The sequence below is a fragment of the Mastomys coucha genome, chromosome X (genome assembly GCF_008632895.1).
Source record: "Mastomys coucha isolate ucsf_1 chromosome X, UCSF_Mcou_1, whole genome shotgun sequence".
Lineage (NCBI taxonomy): Eukaryota > Metazoa > Chordata > Mammalia > Rodentia > Muridae > Mastomys > Mastomys coucha.
The window spans coordinates 133195783-133202704 of NC_045030.1; the positions used below are offsets into that span (position 1 = coordinate 133195783).

The window sequence follows — 6922 nt, forward strand, 5'->3', positions numbered from 1 at the left end:
AATAAAGTTACAGTGGGAGATTCTTCTCCAAGATCCAGACTTCACTAGTCCTACTTACTTGGCTAGGTTTCCAGTAATAGGCCCAATTTCCGTGGAAAGGGGGAAACGATGTAATTACATTGTATGATTATTTTTTAATTAAAAGTTAATATTAAAATACATCATGACTGTCTCTTAATGAGTGAATATAACAGCTATACATTTCATGGGACTGACACAAGTGAGCTTTTTCTTCACTATTACTTTCTGTTTCTTATTTGAAAGGTACTTAAAGACTTATGTACCTTTCATCCTTTCCACAGATTTGGGTTGGTAGGCTTTTCTTTACTTGATTAGTTTTTCCAAACTTAGAAGTTATATATTCTACTTATATAACTTTATTTAGGTTCTCCTAAATTCTTTTAATGGGAAATAGTTTCATTTATGGTTTTCTGGCAAAGGTGAAGACCATCCAAAGGTCCTACCTCATTTTGATAAGCAGGACAATGGCACACACTTTGCAGGCCCTGAGCAGGTCAGTACTTTCTTTAAAAGGAGAAACCAGGCCTGTGCTCGTTATCTCTGGCCATCAGTGGGAAAACCTGTCTGTGTCCTTCAGTTGCCTTTTCCTTGCTGCTGCTAGCTTCTCCCCTTTCTGTGCCCACCGGGCCTAGCAACTTTAAGTAAATTACAGCTTTGCCTGTTGAGCCCAGTTTACAATTCTATCTCGGATGACTCACTCAACAGAAGCGCACACATTCAAAGTAATGGTAAACGCCTTCTGCAGAAACCAACTATGCCTGGAGAACTCATCACGGCTCGCTTAGGGGGCTATTGGAAACAGGCAGATGTTCTCGGCCTGGCTATACAATCTAAATAAGGCTTCTTAAATTAGCTAAATTACTGGAGGGAAATGAAACAGCTTCACTGAGTGTGAATACCTGCCAGACTCTGCTGGACCCAAATGCATGGGTGTATCTCTTTCCTCATTTCTAAATTTTGCTGGTTCCACTAGGTGAGAAATCAAAATTTTTTTTTTAAAATAAATTCACTAAAGACTCTGCATAAATTACTTTATCTAATTCAATTTAATTCGAAGTGCTATGTGAAAGCTTTCCAAAAACTAATACGGGGTTATCCTGATGTTGTCAGTGAAGGATCAGCAAATCCTGCGTACTTATAGAACACTTTCAGCTGGGCAAGAAATTGAACATAAATTGAATTTCAATTATAAAAATCATCTTATTTATCAGCATGCAAATTAACTACACGGTAGCTTATCAAGTGTCATTTTTTGACCTTAGGAACATTTTGGGTAGTAGAACCCAGATCTAGGATCAATAAATGACGGTAAGACACTTCAGAAAACAACAGTCTGCCACTCAAACTCACGAATCTCCTATAAACAGAGACTAATTATCAATGGGAAAATGTAAACTGTTCCTTAACTTTAATAACTCCTAGAAGGGAATTCTGATCACGATTCTGTAGCTGGGAAAACTCACACTGTAACACCACACACATTTCCCAAAGGGAAACAACTATTAAGCGAAGGAAATGGCCATAATAATTGTATTTTGATAATAACTTGAGCACATAACATTAGGAAGATAAATGTGTGTGCCTCAAAAGGAAGAAAGATGAATTCTAGCCTGGGTACCTATTAGAAGTCATTTTAGCACCAATGTGTAGGGGCTTTTGTCTCTCCAGGTATAAACATTTTGTTTTGGATTATTTGTACCATTATTTCCCTACATTTCTTTGACGATAACTGTTGAGAGGTAACCACCATAGAAACTCGGTCATATAATTTATTAAAAATTGTTCCCACCTTCTTAGAAGCAAATAAGCTATTTTCCTTGGAGATAGCATTTTCTTTAAAATGCCTAGCTACTTGACAACCTTCGAGTTCCATGAATGCACTTTTCTTCCTCCTCGGGAACATCATGATGAAAGGGTCTGGCCAGAAAATGCACAAAATGTGACTATCAAGTAATAAAGCCGTTTCTATGAATAACCACCTCTGATGCAGTGTATGATTCTTTAGCATACCATTCATTACCAAAGCAGGAAGGCAAAAGAGCACAAATTTGCAGAAGAAAGCTCTGATTCTACTAAGATATAAAGCCTTATAGAAAAAACACTGAAGACGAAAGTCAGAAAACCTAATTCTCAAAACATACCTGGATGACGACTCTATTCTAGTTACTGTGAGTTTATTTTAAACCCGTCACTGGTAAGCAACAGCTGGAGAAAGGTGGAATTGGTACACACATTTCGAAGGAATCACATGTATAAAATTGTCATTGCACTCCATGTCAAAGTCAAATATAAGCTTCTGAATATAGTGTGCCAGTTCTGAGTTCATAGTAAACATCTTATGGGGCAGAAGGTTCTTAGGATCTCTTCTTGCTCACAAAGTACATTTCCACTCATTTGTACTAGAATGTCTGAAAGCTCTGAGATCAGAACTTAATTTCAAGAGGTAGAAAACGTAAAACAAAAACAAAAGCAAACAAAGCAAACCAAAACCCTTAAGACCAAGACAAAAGCAGGACTCTTTAGGACGTGAAAGCGAGCTTGGGGGAGGGGTAGTAGGAGAAGAGAAGCTAAAGGGCATGTGTGATTTGAATAAATTATAATAGGATGGCCATAGAAAACGTCACAATGAAAACATAATTTGTATGCTACCTAAAATGATAATAATAACAATTTTTAAACCTCAAAGAACGAGTCTTCAAAAATTATAAGTGCGATGCTGGTGGTGTGCCTCTCAGTGCTATACTGCTTCTGAGTATGTGTAAGGTCCATCTGCACAGTGAATACAAACAGGGACAAAATGTGTGATATCGGAAAAGCTTGTAAATTGTTATGCAGCAAATCTCCTGTGTGTTTGTGTGTGTGTGTGTGAGTGTGTGTGTGGGCGTGTGTGTGTGTGTGTGTGTGTGTGTGTGTGTGAATGACCCTAGCAGTTAGAATATTAGAAAAGGAAAGAGCAAGGTAGTATTTATCAAGGAAAGGTGGGAAAAACTCAAAAGAGGGAGGTCTTGGAGGAGGGGAACCCAAGAGAGACTTTGCAGAGCAGGAAGACTCAGGGGTGCCTTGCAAAGGGATAAAAGAATTGAGGCGAGTGTGCAGAGCATATAAAAGGTTAGAGGAGGAATTATGAGAGTTGGGAGGAGGGGAAGAGAGTAAAATATTTAACACAACTGGTAAATAAGTCAAATGATAAAACACATTAAAGCAAGAGTGCTTCAAAGATGTCTACATTTAGAAAATTGGTCCCAAAAGTTCTACGGAGACATAGAAAAAGTAAAAAGAATGAAATGAAGGTAGAGAGTAGGAGAATAAGAACAAACCAGGAAGGAAGGAAGGGAAAGAAAAAGAAAAAAAATGAGGAAGCATGTAGCATTTAAACATGTTAAAAATATCATCTTACATCTTAGAAAAACAAATAGATCAGGTTAATAGAATTTCTTAAAGTAAAAAAAAAAAATGTGTATGGATGCTTTGCTTGCCTGTACGTATGTCTGTACCACTCGTGCTCCTGGACCCTGTGGAGGCAAAATGAGGGCATATGATCCCCTGGAACTGGAGTTACAGAGAGCTGTGAGCTGTGACATGGGATGCTGCGACTTGAACCCTGGTTCTCTGCAAGAGCAGCCAGTGCTCTTAACTCTTGAGGCACCCCTCTAGACACACCCACATTAAAAAAAATACAGGGTTTTATGTACCTAAGGCTACCCTTCAACTAGACAGCCAGCCCGGATAAAGGTGAAGTTCTAATTCTTAAGCCTAATACTTCCCAAGTGCTGAGGTAGCACGCATGTGCCACCACATCCAATTTTTTTTATTTGCTTACTTTATGTGTCTTGTCTGGCTGTGTACCACATGCCTGTAGTTCTCTTGGAGTCCAGAAGAGAGGGTAAAATACCCTGGAACTAGAATTCGAAAAGGCTGTGCCCAATCCTGTGCATCATGTGGGTGCTAGATATAGAACCTGGATCCTCCAGAAGAGCAGCCAGTTCCACTAAGCCATCTCAGCCATCACACCATTAATAAATAGAAAATTAAAATAAATGTAGGCTTGTTTTTAATTTTAAAAAGGGAAAGGTTAGAGTTGGAGGGTGGTCATAGGTTTTATCAAAATACATCGCACAAAATTCTCAAGGAATAAAATTAAACCAAAAAAAAAAAAAAAGCATTTTGGGACTGAAGAGATGGCTCCACAGTTAAGTTAAAAGGTTTACTGCTCTTAAAGATGCCCTAAGTTTGGATACCAACACCCAAATCAGAAAGCTCACTCACTGTAACCCCAGTTTCAGGGTACCTGAGGCCTTCTGGTCTCCTTGACAACATGTGAGCCCTTGCTGTCAGTCAAATACAAAAAAAAAAAAAAAAAAAAAGTATCTCATAACTTTTATAAGAGGGATTACTTAGTGTTCTAGAATATAGAGGGACAAAAAAATATAGTGTGTGTGGTCTGAAGAGGGAGGTGTGCTCTAAGATCAATTATACCCTTTCTTGTAGTCAACTTAATTGGCTACTTGGAAAAAAATTAATTTAAAAATTAATAGATGTAATCTTTGAAGAAGATATTCATAAAGAAAGCTAATCAGTGTGAGTGTTATTAAGGCACTTGAGTCTCCTTGAGTCTTCTATGATTCATATATTTTAAAAATCATTCTGAAAATGTCTATTTGGTTTTTAAAACTGTATCCAAAAGACACCATAGCTAATCGCTGCTGCTTGAGAGCATAATAAACTAGATAGCCAAATTCAAATGTGCAAGGGGGACAGACACTCCCATGCAAGTCCAGACCTCTGGCCTTCCCTGTCTTGGCTTCTTAAGTCCAACAGAATGGAAGGCTCAAGTTGTATAAATAATCAAGATTTTATACTATTAGTTTGTAACACAAAAAACTTGGAAATTCTGTTGCTGGTTTAGTTAGGCTAAATAAGTTAAAACCAAGTCACTAATTAGAATATTGTTAGTTTTTTAAGGCAAAATTTAAAGAATATTAAACACACTAAAAAAATCCCCCCAGGACAATATTAAACAAACAAGTAAACACCAAACTTGTAAACAAGGCTCAAAATCCTGTATAAAATCTGGAATTATGTGGATAAATGTGGGGAATAAGAGTATGCCATTATGATACAGGTATAGGAGAAAGTTTCATCTTTAATTTCTTTGAATGTTGGTATAATCAATTATTTGACCAGCGTTTAAAGGTGGTTTTGTATATTCTAAAAAAAATTGTCTAAGTGATATCCCATTTCTACAGCTAGAAACACAGAAACCTTCAGATATATCTGGCTCAATCTTTTACAACATTCAAATTTCATGACTTTAGAACAGAATTAAAAGTCAAATTCAGCTCCCAGTACTCAGGCTAGGCAAGCAAGGGAAGCATTCTGTACTTCTCTTCCCTCTAGATCTGATCTACTATTAAAGCAGGCTAGAGGGGACGATTGGACTTAATCAAGTTAGTCAAGGGAGTCCTATTATTCTCTGAGAGTCACTCACTGACATGAGGAATCTAGGCAAGTCACTTAGCTTCTCAGGTCACAGTGTTTCGCAACCTAGAAGTTTCTGTCTGCAAGTCCTGGGAGGTTTATCTCAGATCTGGGAGCCACCATTTTCTACATCCTCAGCCTCCTGGAAAACAACGCTCTGGGCACTGGACTCCATCTTGTAGGGGCAAACCAAATCTTGAAGAGTCTATTATATCCCTAAGATAAAAAGCACTTACTTTTCCATGTGGGAAGGGGGACTGAACACCTTTACATCTGCCACTGTGCTGCAAAGACACCGAACCAATTTCCAGAGTATTCCAGAACAATCTGCGGGTTTGGTAAACTCAGTAAGGGCATACAAAAGTCTGAAACCCAGTGCTGTAAGGCCAGTATTTTTCCACAAAGAAATATGATTTATTAATAGATCATGTCTATACCTAAAAAATATAAACTGTTACACTGTACTTGCACATAATACTGATTTTTACAAACATGTCAATTATATTGTCTGTGTACTACAGAAACAATATAAAGTTGGTTTTTGTTTTTTGTTTTTGTTTTTTTTTTTGTTTTTTGTTTTGTTTTTTAAAGAAAGCGGCTTGCTACTTAGTTCAGTCTGGCCTTGAACTTGTGATCTTCCTCCTTCAGTCTAGTGCTTTCAGAAGTACAGACATAATCCCTTACATCCAGTTCTTAAAATGTATTTCCTTCTATAACTCAGCGTCAAAAGATTTCCAAAACAGTGGCTGAATATTACAGCTGTAGAATTAATGGAGAAAGGGGACACAGCAAAGACCAAACAAGGAAACCAACCGAGATAGCAAAATATATATAACACTCTGGAGAAGGATCTGAGACTTAACAACATGAAAGGTATTTATTTAATCTGCGATTATCCACAGTAATAAAGGGAATTATGGTATTGCTTATTTGGCTAAAAAGTCAATAATTTAAGTACCCCACTCCCTTATTTTTGTTTATCTTGCAAAATAACAAGCAGAGTAATAAATTACTAAAACTTCGTTATCACTTCCCCTTTGCCATATGCGATGAAGTTATGAAAAGCATCGTAGCTGAGTCAAGGGCAGTAGTTCAGTATGTTAGTAATCGAATTCCATTCCTTGGGTAACAAAAAATATTAAAACCATCCTATGTCTCCTAGCTTACAGGTGGTATCATATATCCAAGTTAATTTTACCCCATTTTTCCTACCTTTCTCCTTTACTCAAAATCAAATCAAGTAATTCGTGGGGAACTCCTCTAACATGAAGATACTTCGCTATCAGCGACTAAGGGCACGCACACCTGGGCACTCTGCCCTGAGACTTTCCTGGGACTTAGGAGGCAGGGTGGCCTCCGACAGTACTCCGTGGAAGCATCATACTGGCTGATCCCTCTGCTTCCCCCCCACCCCACCCTCGGA

General features: G+C 37.8%; 1 protein-coding gene across 7 annotated transcripts in view; it reads right to left on the reverse strand.

The window, feature by feature from the left end:
• The window catches only part of Nup62cl (nucleoporin 62 C-terminal like), a 57938-nt gene that overhangs the window by 48716 nt on the left and 2300 nt on the right, over window positions 1–6922 (reverse strand). The window contains exons 1-2 of one of the 7 annotated variants that reach the window (XM_031368713.1): window positions 5736–5778; window positions 3498–3533 (exon numbers count right to left, since the gene is read on the reverse strand). The exons of 5 other annotated variants lie outside the window; for them this stretch is intronic. The gene's annotated coding sequence lies outside the window, so the exon portion shown is untranslated. Of the gene's footprint in view, window positions 1–3497; window positions 3534–5735; window positions 5779–6922 lie in introns of those variants that run through there. One more of the 7 variants, XM_031368685.1, reaches the window with a different exon arrangement.